Below are 16,133 nucleotides of genomic sequence, written 5' to 3'. Positions count from 1 at the left end.
CAACGATAACATACCCCTCTACCAGTTTAGAGCGTCCCGATGAAGACCTCACGTCAGTGTCCGATTAACAAGGAGCTATTGCTGCACTTCTCAACACAAACTGAGCGCATTTCGACTGAGCATGTTGGAGATAGAGCTCATGCCTTCGATCGTTTTTGATCAGTTTCCATGAACGTTGAGATGTTGGACAGATGAGCAGTTACGAATCACCGGTGTTTCCCAACTTCTCTGGTGTCAAGCGAAATCCATTAAATAAGTAGAAGCATAAGCTGTGAGACCATAATGGACTGGCACACAGAACTAATGGTAATCAAATTATCGTTGTAAATCTTGCTGTATCTCTTCTTCTTCTTTGGGCACTGCCTTTGTCCCACATCGTGCACGTGATCTGCAGGGTTAAGCACGGATTTGGCATGGTTAAATTTAAGGGGTGGCCGGATGCCCTTCCTGCCGCCACCCCATACCCCCTGGGACGAAATTAATTTACCCCAGCTGTCTGCATCTAGTGTAAATCATGAAATAATGCAAATGTGTTTCAAATGTCTGCGAGTCGGGTGACCGAGGTGGGACAAGGGGACCAGCCTGGCAGTCACCCAGTGCGATGTAGAAAACCGCCTAAAAACCACATTCAGGCTGGTAGGCACACCAGCCCTCGTCGTTAATCGGCCGGGCGGATTCGAACCGGGGCTGGCGTCCTACCTGAGTCTAGGAAGCAGCACATTAGCGCTCTCGCCTAAACCGGCGGGTATAAATCTTCCTGTATGTACCTGCACTCAAATTTACCTTTAGAGTACGAATAAATCAGTCTTCCCCATTTATTTTTCATGTCGCATCCTCCATGTAGAAACATTACTTGTGGAAACGCTTATGCACTCTTCCTAAACTGGTTCCATAAAACAAGCGAAAGCGTGTCATATCGCTATAATCCAAAATCTTGTGTCAAATGTGATGAAAATCAGCCGTAACGCAGTATACACGGCATAACGAAAGGGAAACTTGTATAAACAGATCTAGGAAATTATTTATGTTCCTACATAGAGTGCATATGTAAAATATGCAGATGAACGTCTCAAATTGGTGTAATAGTAGTAACATCATCACCAAAGGGAACAAAGATGGATGATTCGGGTATGAAGTCCCATCTACGACGATGTTAGAAGTGGTGAAGCACAGCACTGAAGTGCAGAAAGGTGGGAAATCGGCCGAAACCATTTCGAATCAAACATCTCGATATTCGTCTTAAACTATTTAGGGAAACCGATGAAAACTGAAATCTCTGACGCTGACGAACACTTGAACCTTACATTCCCCTCATACGAGTGCAACGGCTTCCCATTGTCGCAACTCACTAGTTCTCAATACGGAACCCAACAAGATTGTAGGAAATACAGAGTTGTATGGTGCTGTTAATGATGGGGTCTACGGACTCTTATAAACAATGTACGCCTACATATACTTCTATATTCTGCAAGCCAATGTGAGGCGCATAGCAGAGGGTACGTGCCACTGTACCAGTAATTGGGATGTCTTACCGTTCCATTCATGTATGGAATGCGGAAAGAATGAATGCCTCTGTGTGTGCAGTAATAAACTTATCCTCACTACCCCTATGTAAGGGGGTTGTAGTATATTCCTAATCATCATTTTATTCAGGTTCTTTAAACTGTATTAGTAGACTTTCTGGGGGTAGCTTACGTCTGTCTTCAAGTGTCTGCCAGTTCAGTTCCTTCAGTATCTCTGACACCCTCCCACATATCAAACAAACCAGTGACCATTCGTGCTCCCCTTCTCTGTGTACGTACAATATACCCCGTTTGTCCTATTTGGGAAATGTCTCACACACTTGAGCCTTATTCTAGAACCAGTCGCAGAAGTGTTTTGTAAGCAGTCTCCTTCGTAGACTGATTGCACTTCCCCAGTATTCTACAAATAATCCGAAGTCTACCACCTGCTTTACACACAAATGAGCCCATGCGATCTTTCCATATCACATCCCTACAAAACGTTACATCAAGGTATTCGTATGAATTCGAAGATACCAACAGTGATGTTATAGTCATAGGATACTATGTTTTTATGTTTTGAGAAGTGGACAGTTTTACAGTTCTGAACATTTAAAGCAAGCTGACAATCTTTGCACCACTCTGAAATCGTATCAACATCTGACTCAATATTTATGTAGCTTCTTTCAGATAGTACTTCATTATAGATAACTGCATCGTCTGCAAAAAGTCTAAGGTTACTATTAATATTGTCTGCAAGACTGTTTACATACAACATGAACAGCAACGGTCCCAACACACTTCCCTGGGACACACCTGAAGTTACTTCTACAGCTCTCGATGACTCTCTAAATAAGATAACGTGCTGCGTCCTCCCTACCAAAAAGTCCTCAGTCCAGTCACAAATTTCACTTAATACCCCATATGATCGTACTTTTGACGGTAAACGTAGTTGTAGTACTGAGTCAAATGCTTTACGGAAATCAAGAAATACAGCATCTACCCGACTGCCTTGATCCAAAGCTTTCAGTACGTCATGTGTGAAAAGCGCGAGTTAAGTTACATATGATCGTTGTTTCAGAACCCATGCTGGTTGGCATAGACGAAGTCGTTCTTTTGAAGGTACCTCATTATGTTTGAGCTCAGAATATGTTCTCTAAGATCCTAAAAGAAATCTGTCAAGGATATTAGACAGCAGTTTTGTGGATCACTTCTGCTACCCTTCTTGTAGGCGGTTGTGACTTGCGCTTTTTTCTCAAGAATTGCGTATGGTTTCGATGGATTATAGTTAGAAGAGGGGCTAACGCATTCTCGTATTCAGTATAGAATATGATAGGGATTCCAAATGAGCCCAGGAGCCTTATTCAGCTGTTTGTCAACACCACTGATACTAATATTTATGTCATTCATCTTTTTCAATGGTACGAGGATTAAATTGTGGCAATTCTCCTGTGTTCTTCTTTGTAATGGAGCGTTTCAAAACGGAGTTTAGCATTTCAGCTTTTGCTTTTCTGTCATCATTTTCATTTCCTGTCTCATTCGCTAGAGATTGGACACTACCTCTGGTGCCACTAACAGCCTTTACATACGACCAAAATTTCTATGGGGTTTTTGAAAGATCGTTTGATAATTTCTGCCACGGTAGTCACTGAAGGCAACGCGGTTTGCTTTCTCGTCAGCGAAGTGTGTTTCATTCAGCATCTCTCTATCTACAGTCCTATGCTTTGTTTTACACCTATTATGCAGTAGTCTGTATTTCTTTAGAAGTTGCTTTACATTGACTGTGTACCATGAGGGTCTCTCCCATTATGAATGCTTCTACAAGACACGTACCTATCCAGTGAGTGATCTATTATTCTCTTAAAATTAAGCCATAGTTGCTCTACATCGTCTGCCGTGTGCTGAAAGTTTCAAGTTCCTGAATGACTTTTTTATCAAGTTTATCGAACATACATAGGTCTTTCTTTCTTCTTGTTTTTACTGTCGTTTTTACTTTGGTAATCATTGTTGCCACAACGGCGTCGTCGTCACTGACATCCTCAAAGCGACCATGTCTATTTGTTGCCATTAAATCCAATATATTCTCATCGTGAGTGGGATTCCTAACTGTCTGTTCTAGGTAGTTTTGAGACAAGGCATTTAGTAACATTTCACCCGTATCTCTTATCACGTCCATCACTAACAAAACTATAATTTTGCCAGTTAATTGTTGGATAATTTAACTCTCCACCGACGATTACGGTATGATTGGTAACTTACATACAACCGAACTGAGGTTTTTTCTGAAGTTTTCGGCCGCATCAGGAGATGATTCCGGTGGGGGACAGAAGGATCCAGTTATACTCACCCTGATACTGAGTCTTTCCCAAACAATCTCACAAGTAGCTTCAGTTTCTATCTCGGTGCATTTGAATTTCTTGTCTAATGCGACAAACACACCACCTCCATTACTGACGCCTTCTTCTGAATAAAACGGTCATACTGCGAATGTGACATGTGTTATATGGTATTATACCACAGGACCCTTTACGTCATTCTCTTCACTCTGATCTGCCCCACTAGTTAAAAAACAAAGCCTAGTTAAAATAAGCTGAAAATCACATGCTGACTGCTATTCCAAGTAATTATGCATACTCTTCCTCAACTATTGACCTCCTAACGGCTGGCACGTGCAACACACACATACACCGACATATCTACATGTGCCACTGAGGACTGAGCCTCCTCTCTATATGAAATGAGATGCTTCAGTAACACTAAAATATCTACTACTTACTGTGTAATCCCACGCAACACTGAAGGTAGGTGCTAACAGATGTGAATATTACCGAATTATCAGTTTAATAAGTAATGGTTGCAAAATAGAGATACAAATTATTTGAGGGTGGATGGAAATACTGGTAGAAGCCGACATTGGGGAACATCAGTTCAGAAACTGGAGAAACATAGGGACACGCGATGTAACACTGACCCTCTGATTTACCTTAGAGTGAAGAAAGGCAAACTTATGTTTGTAGTAGCCTACTTACAGATGTAGGCAGCCACAAAACGCGCGTTAATTCTGTGTTGCTTCGTTCTTTCTCCAGTCCAGACGAATGCACTCACTCATTGCAGAAGAAAATAAAACTATATGGTTGGTAAAAGTGGACTGTGTATTTAAAACTACATTATGAGTCACGGTTGCAGACGCGTCCGAACGGTTTCGTGGGCAAGGCCAGCCTCCTTTTCTTGTGCCCTTGTCCGGCCGGTCGCACCATCGTGTGGAAGGCCAGTTAGAAATCCTTATCTGCAGCGACTGTCGGGTAGCTGCTGTGGCTTCGCGAGGGCATCTTGCGTCATTACACAACAGTAGATTCAAAGGAAAATTTTAGAAATGTTGAATGGAGTCTCTGTTTGAAATTCTCAAGGCGGCAGGCAAAAAATAGAGGGAGCGAAAGGTTATCTACAACTTCTACATAAAACATACTGCAGTTGTAAGACCCTGGGAAATGTACGAGAAGCGTGATTAAGAAGAGAGTGAGACAGGTTTGTAGTCTATCCTTGATCTATTACAACAGTGTAACTGAAGGTAATAATGCCATGCATTCAGAAAATTGTCTCTAACGTGCTGTAGAGACAAGAAAATTGTCAAATTTTAATGAATTCAGCCCAAATACATCCCTTATAGATTCCTTTTAAAATAATTGGCTATATACCAATTTTTAAGATACAATTTTTGTATAGGAAAGGGAGAACCGGTGTTTGTAAGGCCGGTATTACACTATAAAATTTCTTTGTCAAAGATTTGATCAAAGATGTGATCAAATATTCTGTCAAATATATTTGACAAATATCTTTGACGTAGTGCTATAAGGGGTATTACACTGTCGTCATATTTTTCGTCAAAGTTTAAGACGTTATTAAAAGCAGCAGTTGCATGTACCACAATTGCACTGTGTGCCCATGTGGAAGAGAAGCGGAGGATACAAAGGAAACATACCTGGGTGAAGCCGTGGGTTTTGCGACGACACGATAAAAGCATTCAACAAAACTTGTTACGTTAGCTTGTAGTGGAGGACGTCTAGTCATACATCAATTGCTTAAGAATGGATGAGCATACATTTCTGTATGTGCTCAGTGAAGTGTGTCCTCAATACAATATTCACTTAAGAACTGCTACATCTGCAGAAGACAGGCTCACTGTAACACCCCGATTCCTTGCTACAGGAGAGGGTTAGGTTAGGTTAGGGTAGGTTAGGTCAGGTCAGGTCTCCAATCTTCTTAATCTAGTTTTGTATACAGGGTGCCTCGCGTTGTAAAGTGACTCATCAGCTTCATACATCTCTATTAATTTTGTAGTTGTCGGCACACACGAATTGAATTTATCGGCACTGTTTATAAAAACACTACAGACAACAGAATGTTGTGGTAACATGTCACATTGCAGTGAACACAAGACAAGCGACTTCTTTGATCAAATCTACAGCGAGGCCCTAGATTTGATCAAATGTTGGACGACATTTGACAAAGTTCCCTATTACACCATCAAATATCTTCCACAAAGATTTTTGACAAAGATATTTGACAAAGAAATTTGGTAGTGTAACACCGGCCTAAGGAATAGTGAAGGTAAAAACGCCAGCTTCAAAGTCTCTCACATTTATGACACCCAATAATAATGAAAAAATGCGTCATTGTAAATAATAATGGAAGTGATATATTCAACAACTATAGAAACAACGGAAAATTTAAGCATACAATGAACTTCCAATTCAGTTACTTTCAAATTCAACACAGCCAACTTCACATGATATACATAGCCCTGATATTTTTACAGATCCATTATCACTTGTTTCATGATGCCATGTTTTGCATTGTGTGCACTGAATCCAATCCTTCCTACTCCTTTTGTCTTCGAAGGAACTACCACAATCACCGCAGTATACATCCTTATTATAGGACTTGGAATGTGCTTTGATTGAGATTATCTTGCCATAATTTGCAAGACCAGATGTTGAGGCTGTTGATAAATCAGTATTAAACAGCTGTCTATTGAGAAATGGTGCTCTGGATTACGGACAAGTTCCTTAGTCGGCGTCTTTCCTTCATCCCTGTTCGCCAGTCTTGAAAAGTTCATCGTGGAATGTTAAATGTCCTTGAAGTCTCCCCAACAGTAATTCAGCTCTCACTGCTTCAATGGCCTTCTGTTGATCCTCAGTAGAGCACTTTGCACAAAGATTTGGACAGGGCTTACAGAGATCGTCACCTAGATGAGAAAAATACGCAAATGGTGTTGTTACCTGCAGGTGTCTTATTGAAGTTTTTATCAAATGTATTGGAAAATATTTAAAGGTTCTAAAGTTTATTTATACGCTTTAATACACGAAAGAATGTAATCACATAGTAATCGAAACATTAAAAGAGAATAACATTATAAATTTATCCATACCACCTTTAACTGGCGGAAAATATTTAGTGCCAATAGAAAGCAAACTTTTAGCACGCGACCTCACTCTGAAAGCTGTAGCACTCACACTGAGGTTTCCTGTGCCACAAGGACGCTCCATGCAAGTAGTGGAAGATCCCCACTTTTTCCTTGTCGCTTACTCGGTGTTCGACGATCGTAATATTTCCAAACTAACCATTAAACTGCTCATGGCGTTAAAACCTGCACAGCATTATTACCTTCAGTTAGCCTATGTACATTGGACGAGATGTCAGAACAAAGGAGCAATTTGGTAAAGGTGTTCAAGTTACAGGAAAAGAAATAAAAACTTTGAGGTTTGCTGATGATATAGTTATCCTGTCAGATACTGCAAAGGGCTTGGAAGAGCATCTCAAGGAACTGGATGGTGTTTTGAAACGAGGTTATAAGATGCATGTCAACATAAGTAAACCAATCATAACAGAATGTGGTCGAAATAAATCTGGCAATGCTAGGAATTTAGCTCCTTTCCGTAATTCAAAACTACCCTCCAAAGTTGTGCGTCCAATTAATGTCTCAACAATCAGAAATTTCAGAGAAAATCTTCAGCAGTTAGATTGGGATGAGGTGTACAACGAACCTGATGCTAATTTAAAAAATAACTTATTTCATGTTACACTTGTAAGAGAATTTGAAAACTGTTTCCCCAAGAAAGTAGTTAAATCTAATTATAAGAAACCATGCAAAAACCTTGGCTTACTAAAGGAATAAAAATATCTTGAAACCACAAAAGGGAACTGCGTCTAACAACAAGAAAGAGTAATGACCCAGAAACAGCCAAATATTATGAAAACTACTGTGCTACATTAAGAAAGGTTGTTAAAAATTCCAGAAGCATGTGCATCATGTCTGAGATTAATACCTCTGATAACAAAATCAAAAAAATTTGGAATATTATTACAAGGGAGACAGGGCAACCAAGAGTACAGGATGACGGCATCACCATCAAAGCGAATGGCAACTTGATAAACAACAAGCCGGAAGTCGAAAACATTTTGAATAATCATTTTTTAAGTGTTGTAGAGAAAATAGGATCTAAATGTTCATTAGAAGAAGCAAGGCAGTTGATGGAAGAGGCCTTACCCACACCATTTGATACAATTGAAATTCCACCCACCTTTCCTTCTGAAATTAGGAAGATAATAAACTCTCTCAAGAGTAAAAGCTCACATGGAATTGATGGCATTTCCAGCAGGATAATAAAAGCTTATTCCCACGAAATAAGTAGGATTCTTAGCCACAAATGTAATAGCTCTCTGAAGCAGGGTATTTTCCCAGATAGACTGAAGTATCCCATTGTTAAACCATTGCATAAAAAGTGGGATACGTCTGATGTCAACAACTACCGCCCAATCTTTCCCCTGACTGCATTTTCCAAAATTCTTGAAAAAGAAATGTATTGTAGAGTAGCTTCATACTTTTGTAGAAATGTAACAAAATGTCAGTTTGCTTTCCAGAAGGGCTTTTAAACGGAAAATGCTATATATACTTTTACTAATGAAATATTAAATGCTCTGAGTAACCGGAAGTCACCTGTTGGGATTTTTTGTGATCTATCAAAGTCTTTTGATTGCGTAAATCATGGAATACTTCTAGATAAGCTCAAGTACTGTGGTATGAATGGGACAGTGCTCAAATAGTTTAAATCATACCTAACTGGAAGAGTGCAGAAAGTTGAAATAAGCAGTTCACATAATATGCCGAAAACTGGTGATTTCTCAAACTGGGGAACAATCAAGAATGGGGTGCCGCAAGGTTCTGTCTTGCGTCCTCTGCTGTTCTTAATATATATTAATGACTTGCCATTCCTTATTCACGAAGATGCAATGCTGGTACTTTTTGCCGATGATACAAGTATAGCTATCCCACCCAACAGACAAGAATTAACTGGTGAAATTGTAAACGATGTTTTTCAGAAAATCATTAAGTGGTTCTCTGCAAATGGGCTCTCATTAAACTTTGACAAAACACAGTATATACAGTTCCACACAGTAAATGGAATAACACCATTAATAAATATAGAATTCTATCAGAAATCGGTAGCAGAGGTAGAATATTCAAAATTTCTAAGTGTATACATTGATGAGGGGTTGAACTGGGAAAAACACACTGAGGATCTGCTGAAACGTTTGAGTTCAGCTACTTATGCTATTAGAGTCATTGCAAATTTTGGCGATATACATCTCAGTAAATTAGCTTACCACGCCTATTTTCATTCTCTGCTTCTGTATGGCATCATATTCTGGTGTAACTCATCATTGAGTAAAAGAGTGTTAATTGCACAAAATCGTGTAATCAGAATAATTGCTGGAGCTCATCCAAGATCATCCTGCAGACACTTATTTAAAGAGCTAGGGATCTTTACTGTAGTCTCACAATATATATATTCACTTATGAAATATGTCATTAACAATCCGAACGAATTCAAAAGTAATAGCAGTGTACATGGATACAACACTAGGAGAAAGGGTGATCTTCACTACTCAAGGCTAAATCTAACTTTGGCTCAGAAGGGGTTGCTGCCACAAAAGTCTTTGGTTACTTACCTAATAGAATCAAAATTCTGACAGATAGCCATATAGCATTCAAAAGGAAATTAAAAGAATTTCTTAATGGCAACTCCTACTCATTAGATGAATTTTTGGATATAGTAAGTGGGTAATTTCCCCAACCCCCACAAAAAAATAAAAAATTTTATGTGCATGTAATATTTTGTGTGATGAAATATCTTGCATAGACACCTTTTCTTAATCTGACACGCTCCACATCAGTACGAAGTGTCATATTCGTTATCTATGGAACAAGTACTAATCTAAACTAATCCATTAAATAAGACACTAAAATCAGTAGATGAGTTTCAGCAGTAAAATAACTGACGATGGCCACACTACAGAGGGTATAAAAGGGCAGGTTGGCAGCAGCAGGAAAAGGGTTCGTGAAAGAGAGGATTTTGTTAAAACGGAATATAAATTTGTTTTAGAAAATCTTTTCTGAAAGTATTTCGTTCATTTTATAAGGGTTTGTCCTTTTATAAAAGTAAAAAGTGGACGTTAAACATTTCACACTAGAGTATTATAGAAGATGCTGAAGTGCACTATGAAAGAATACTGAAGATTATATAGAAAGACCGGATTATTAATGAACAGGCACTGAACTGAACTGACTAAAAACACATTTTACGACACAACTTGAATAAAAGGAGGATTCTCCTGATAGGGCACGTGCTGTAAATTTGTCAACATAGGCATCAGGCTAAGAAGGGTGTAAGAGAGGGATGTAGTCTTTCACCCTTACTGTTCAATCTATGCATCGAAGAAGTGATGACGGAAGTAACAGAAAGGTTCAAGAGTGGAATTAAATATCAAGGTGGAATGATATTAATGATAAGATTCGCTGACGACATTGCTGTCATCAGTGAAAGTGAAGAAGAATTAAAGGATCTGCTGAATGGAATGAACAGCCGAATGAGTACAGAATATGGACTGAGAGTAAATCGAAGAAAAACGGAAGTAATGAGAAGTAGCATAAATGAGAATAGCGAGAAATTAAACATCAGGATTAATGGTCACAACGTAGATGAAGTTTCGGAATTCTGCTACCTAGGCAGCAAAATAACCAATGACGGACGGAGCAAGGAGGATATCAAAAGCAGACTAGCACTGGCAAAAAGACCAAAAGAAGTCTACTAGTATCTTAAATGGGCCTTAATCTGAGGAACAAATTTCTGAGAATGTATGTTTGGAGCACAGCATTGTATGGTAGCGAAACACGGACTGTGGGAAAATCGGAAAAGGAAAGGATCGAAGCATTTGGGATGTGGTGCTACAGAAGAATATAGAAAACTACGTGGACTGATAAGGTAAGCAATGAGAAGGTTCTCCAGAGCGTCGGGGGAAATGAATATATGGAAAATCCTGACAAAAGAAAGGGACATTACGGAATAATTTCCATGGTACTAAAGGGAGCGGTATAGGGTAAAAACTATAGAGAGAAACTGAGATTACAATGCATCCAACAGATAACTGAGACGTAGGTTACAAATGTTGCTCTGAGATGAAGAGATTTCCACTGCAGAGGAATTCGTGGCTAAGCGCATCAAACCAGTCAGAATACTAAATACTCAAAAAAAATGAAAAAAAAGAAAGGACCTCCCTCGAAAACTGATGTAACTACACAACTGGCCATTAAAATTGCCACCAAGGAGAAATGCAGATGATAAACGGGTATTCGTTGGACAAATATATTACACAAGAACCGACATGTGATTACAAATCAGTACCCAGAACTAACACGTCTATCCGTAATAACGGCCTTGATACGCCTGGGCGTTGAGTCAAACAGAGCATGGATGGCGTGTATAGGTGCAGTTGCCCATGCAGCTTTAACACGATACCACAGTTCATCAAGAGTAGTAACTAGCGTATTGTGACGAGCCACTTGCTCGGCCACCATTTACCAGACTTTCCAATTGGTGAGAGATCTGGAGAATGTGCTGACCAGGGCAGCAATCGAACATTCTCTGTATCCAGAAAGGCCCATACAGGACCTGCAACATGCGGTCGTGCATTATCCTGCTGAAATGTAGGGTTTCGCAGGAATCTAATGAAGGGTAGAGCCACGTGTCATAATACATTTGAAATGTAACGTCCACTGTTCAAAGTGCCGTCAATACGAACAAGAGGTGACCGAGACGTGTAACCAATGGCACCCCATACCATCACGCCGGGTGATACGCCAGTATGGCGATGACGAATACATGCTTCCAGTGTGCGTTCACCGCGATGTCACCAAACACGGATGCGACCATCATGATGCTGTAAACAGAACCTGGATTCATCCGAAAAAATGACGTTTTGGCATGCATGCACCCAGGTTCGTCGTTGAGTACACCATCGCAGGCGCTCCTGTCTGTGATGCAGCGTCAAGGGTAACCGCAGCCATGGTCTCCGAGCTGATAGTCCATGCTGTTGCAAACGTCGTCGAACTGTTCGTACAGACGGTTGTTGTCTTCCAAACATTACCATCTGTTGACTCAGGGATGGAGACGTGGCTGGCGATCCGTTATAGCTATGTGGATAAGATGCCTGTCATCTCGACTGCTAGTGATACGAGGCCGTTGGGATCCAGCACGGCGATCCGTCTTACCCTCCTGAACCCACCGATTCCATATTCTGCTAACAGTCATTGGATCTCGACCAACGCGAGCAGTAATGTCGCGATACGATAAACCGCAATCGCGACAGGCTACAATCTGACCTTTATCAAACTCTGAAACGTGATGGTACGCATTTCTGCTCCTTACACGAGACATCACAACAAAGTTTCACCAGGCAACGCCGGTCAACTGCTGTTTGTGTATGAGAAATCGGTTTGAAACTTTCCTCATGTCAGCACGTTGTAGGTGTTGCCACCGGCGCCAAACTTGTGTGAATGCTCTGAAAAGCATATTTGCATTTCACAGGATCTTCTTCCTGTCGGTTAAATTTTGCGTTTGTAGTATGTCATCTTCGTGGTGTAGCAATTTTAATGGCCAGTAATGTAGCAGACATAAGCGTTACATTAAAGCTTTAGAAACATATTTTTCTCAATTTGGGACACTCTTCTCCACAACACTGGGAAATATAGATGTTGACAAATTTGGATTTCTTCCCACGAATAATGTTATTCTGCAAGTCTTAAGAAGAAGAACAAACATATCGAACAGTCCCAAACCATTCCCTACTACAGAATGTTCTCTTTTGAACGCAGTTACTGTATTATGTGTAAACAAAAGAAGCCTGCAAATGAAAGATCTCAAAGAACACAAACTAGAGCATTTGACACAAATAGTTGCAACGGAGGAAGAAAATAATCAGCTACTGAAAGAAGAACAATCGCTTTCACATGTCTAAACAAGGCTTACAAATTATTTTAAACACATTATATGAAAAAAACTGGATATAACTGGGGGACATACAGTATATGAGTATTGTTGTAAATGCCAATGGAAAGTAGCCATATCTTGTTGTACTCTCAGAAAATGGTGGATCCAAGGACATTAAGTACATTAGAGTATACACAAGAATTTTGTTTATAATCCCCCATCCTCATTTGGATCTGCTTAGAAGTTTGCATGTACATACGTACGGTCGTTCCTAACATTGTGCATTTATCAATAGAAAAGCCGGTTACAGAATTTAATGCTGCTGGAATAACTACAATTAACGACCATTCATTTGCTAAAGGTTACGGAGTTTAAAGATGCCGAACAGCTGCATTTAACTACCATTTATTTGCTAAAGGGCTAAATTTAAAGTGCTGTACGTAAATACCGTTAGGACGTGGGGACGAGCTGCAATCTTCCACCCAAAAGGATGTGTAATGTCTTAACATTATTAATATGCAGGAAATAAAGGATGAAATTAAAATTCTACACCCTCTTGGCTAGAAGAAGTGCTCTACAGCGTGTACACAAGTGCCGTGCCTGATTCTTGTCGTTTCCCCTTAACATAGAGCCCCGCTCTAGTCGTAGCATTTGTCGCACCTTGATCATTGTATTCGGATACGAGTATCATACGGGGAGTGTACAACAGCTGTGTCCAGCCTCGGTTGGATTCCAGTATTGAGTAGGGAGGACTCAGTCCCCGCACCTGCTATGTCCTGATCACTGTACTTTGGCACTGTTGTATCAGTTATAGCCAAACTATGATTAGTTGTGGACAAACACTAGGGTCAATTTAGACTCGGGAATAACATCGTTACATTTAATTTTAGGCTCCATTCTGCCTTACACTAAGTGTGAACAAAGATCGAACCACAGTCATCATGTTTTGGTCTACAACGAATAGTTGCTTATTTGTGATAGACAGTACAGACAATTTAAAAGTTGAAATAACATTGTGGCACTTAATCCGAGGGGTCAACTGTTTTTTACACCATAAGCCATGTGTGTTTTGTAACGTCATGGAAGAATATTTTATCACATAACACAAACGGTTTTTGGCTTCTGTAAAATATTGTTTTTCTTTGGTACAAAGATCTGTCTATACTAGTCGTCTCGTGTACGTTATCTGCAACTTCAGTCTATGGTACCAATAAATACCCACGTGTCTACTTTCAGAGAATGATAATACAGACAATCTGGACGTGGAAATAACCTCATGATATGTAATTTCAGTATCCTTTGTACCTTGAACCAAGTAGGTGTGCAAAGATCAAATTTTAGCTGTCACCAGGTGTGGTAGAGAGAACAAGATGTCCGACACTAGGGTACATGCTGTTTTGTTTTAATGACCTATAAAATACTGGACTCTAACTGGGAAAGCAAGATGTGTGCCTTGGTTTAGAAGCACTCTCATCGGCCTATTTCCTAGAAAGAAGTGTAGCTTAGGAAGATAAAAGATGACTGGATGACAAAATACAGGGGTTTCAAAAAGAACATACGAATTACAAAGTATTATTTTGTCCAAACTATCGAAGGCTGCGCCTCGGCCCCGCTATTGGAGAAACGAATACATAGTGTAGTTTATATAAATAGCCGCTAGATGTCAATTGTCTTCCTTCTGCTTAGTAACCGGCCCATGTTTAAAATGCCTACTCCGCAGCAGAAATCATTTTGTGCTATCGAGTTTGCGAAGTGCAATTCCGTTATTACAACGCAGAGACGTTTCAGGTTGAGGTACCAAATTGATCCGCCGAATGGATGGAATATTCACAGATGGTATCGACAGTTTCTAGATACAGAATGTGTATGTAATAGAAAGAGTCCTGTACGCCCTCGTGTTCCTGAAGAAGATGTTGCACGAATTCAAACTGGTTTCCAGGGAAGTCCTTCAAAATCACATGATGTGACGGAGCATGTGAAAGTTGCTGGATTTGGACGGGTTACTCCTGTAACTGAAATATCAAGATATGACGGAGCATGTGAAAGATGTTGGATTTGGATGGGGTACTCCGGTAACTGAAATATCAGATCTGAAGATGGTTCTGAATGAACCGAAACCGGTCATATGAATAAAAAAAAAATGCAATTAAGACGGATTTTAAGTATCATTATAAAATCACTGATTGCTGTTATCCCATAAGACATTATGTCTATTTTTGCAAAGGTAACTAGTTTTCCTTGGAGATATTCTGAAACATATTTTCTCCAAAGTTCCCTCGACAAGCGAGATGCCAATCATCTAGCCGGGTGGGGACGAAAATTGTTCGTTTCCTTTTTCGTGCGTGTCGAATAACTTTACCTGTCAGTTTGTCACAGTCGCACTTGCCTGCATCAGCAACTTGGAACGGTGGGAACGAGTGTTTTGAGAATGATTAGAACAGGATGATCCATCCTATTGGATCTTTCAGGACTTCCCATTCACTTACCAGAGACAGTAACTGGAAACAGACAGAGGTTTTAAGATCTGACTGGATACATCATCATGAGCGATATACTACTGCTGTCAGCAGTATAATTAGTCCTAGCAGAAATGTACCATTTTTTTATATAAGACAACTGAAAACAAATACAGCGATTCCTGAATGCATAGCGATACATCAATAAGCTAATTTATGTAGCTATGCATTTCTTAAATTATTCAGCATTGGAAACTAGTTTCTATCAATAAACTTATTAACTATAAAACTTAGGCTCAAATACGGCATTTCATTCAATATCAGATAAATACCAGCTGCAAGGCGTCAACCAGAGCGCAGAGAACTTACCATTATTTTCACAAAATATGTGTTTTCGACCCTTTACGAAGATTATTCCCAAACAAACGCCGCGTGAAGTTGTGGAATGGTGAGGTGCTGAACTCGTATTTAGGAGGAGAATGTTCCATCCATCCTGATTTAGATCTTCCATGATTTCTGTAAATTGCTTAAGACAAATGCTGGACCATGGCTTCCCAACACGAGCATATGCTTTGTCTCCTATGACCTCTTCTGCAGTGATACAAACACTAATCTTCCTTTCTTTTGTTGGCAGGCAGACATTTGGTACATTGATGTAGTCCTTGTCGTTACCAGGTGGCCGCCACTGTGTAGGCAGCCCTTGCTGTTGCTTGAAGTACATGTTGCACCCAGTTGCAGAGGAGCTTCTACCAGCTTAGGCAGCAAATTTCTTTCAGCAGGTAAGCCGAAATGGGCAAGAGTCCTGCAGCTGTCATTCTGATAAGCACTGAAATTGGATACCATAATGT

General features: G+C 40.0%; 1 protein-coding gene across 1 annotated transcript in view; it reads left to right on the top strand.

Annotated features, from left to right (window-relative positions):
* Positions 1-16,000: 16,000 nt before the first annotated feature.
* LOC124777018 overlaps positions 16,001-16,133 on the top strand; it is a 123,832-nt gene continuing 123,699 nt past the window's right edge. Inside the window, exon 1 of the mRNA XM_047252271.1 lies at positions 16,001-16,064. The gene's annotated coding sequence lies outside the window, so the exon portion shown is untranslated. The remainder of the gene's footprint in view (positions 16,065-16,133) is intronic.

Source organism: Schistocerca piceifrons, chromosome 2, assembly GCF_021461385.2.
Source record: "Schistocerca piceifrons isolate TAMUIC-IGC-003096 chromosome 2, iqSchPice1.1, whole genome shotgun sequence".
Lineage (NCBI taxonomy): Eukaryota > Metazoa > Arthropoda > Insecta > Orthoptera > Acrididae > Schistocerca > Schistocerca piceifrons.
Note: the sequence above shows the minus strand (reverse complement) of the source record. Positions and strands in the feature narration are given on the sequence as shown.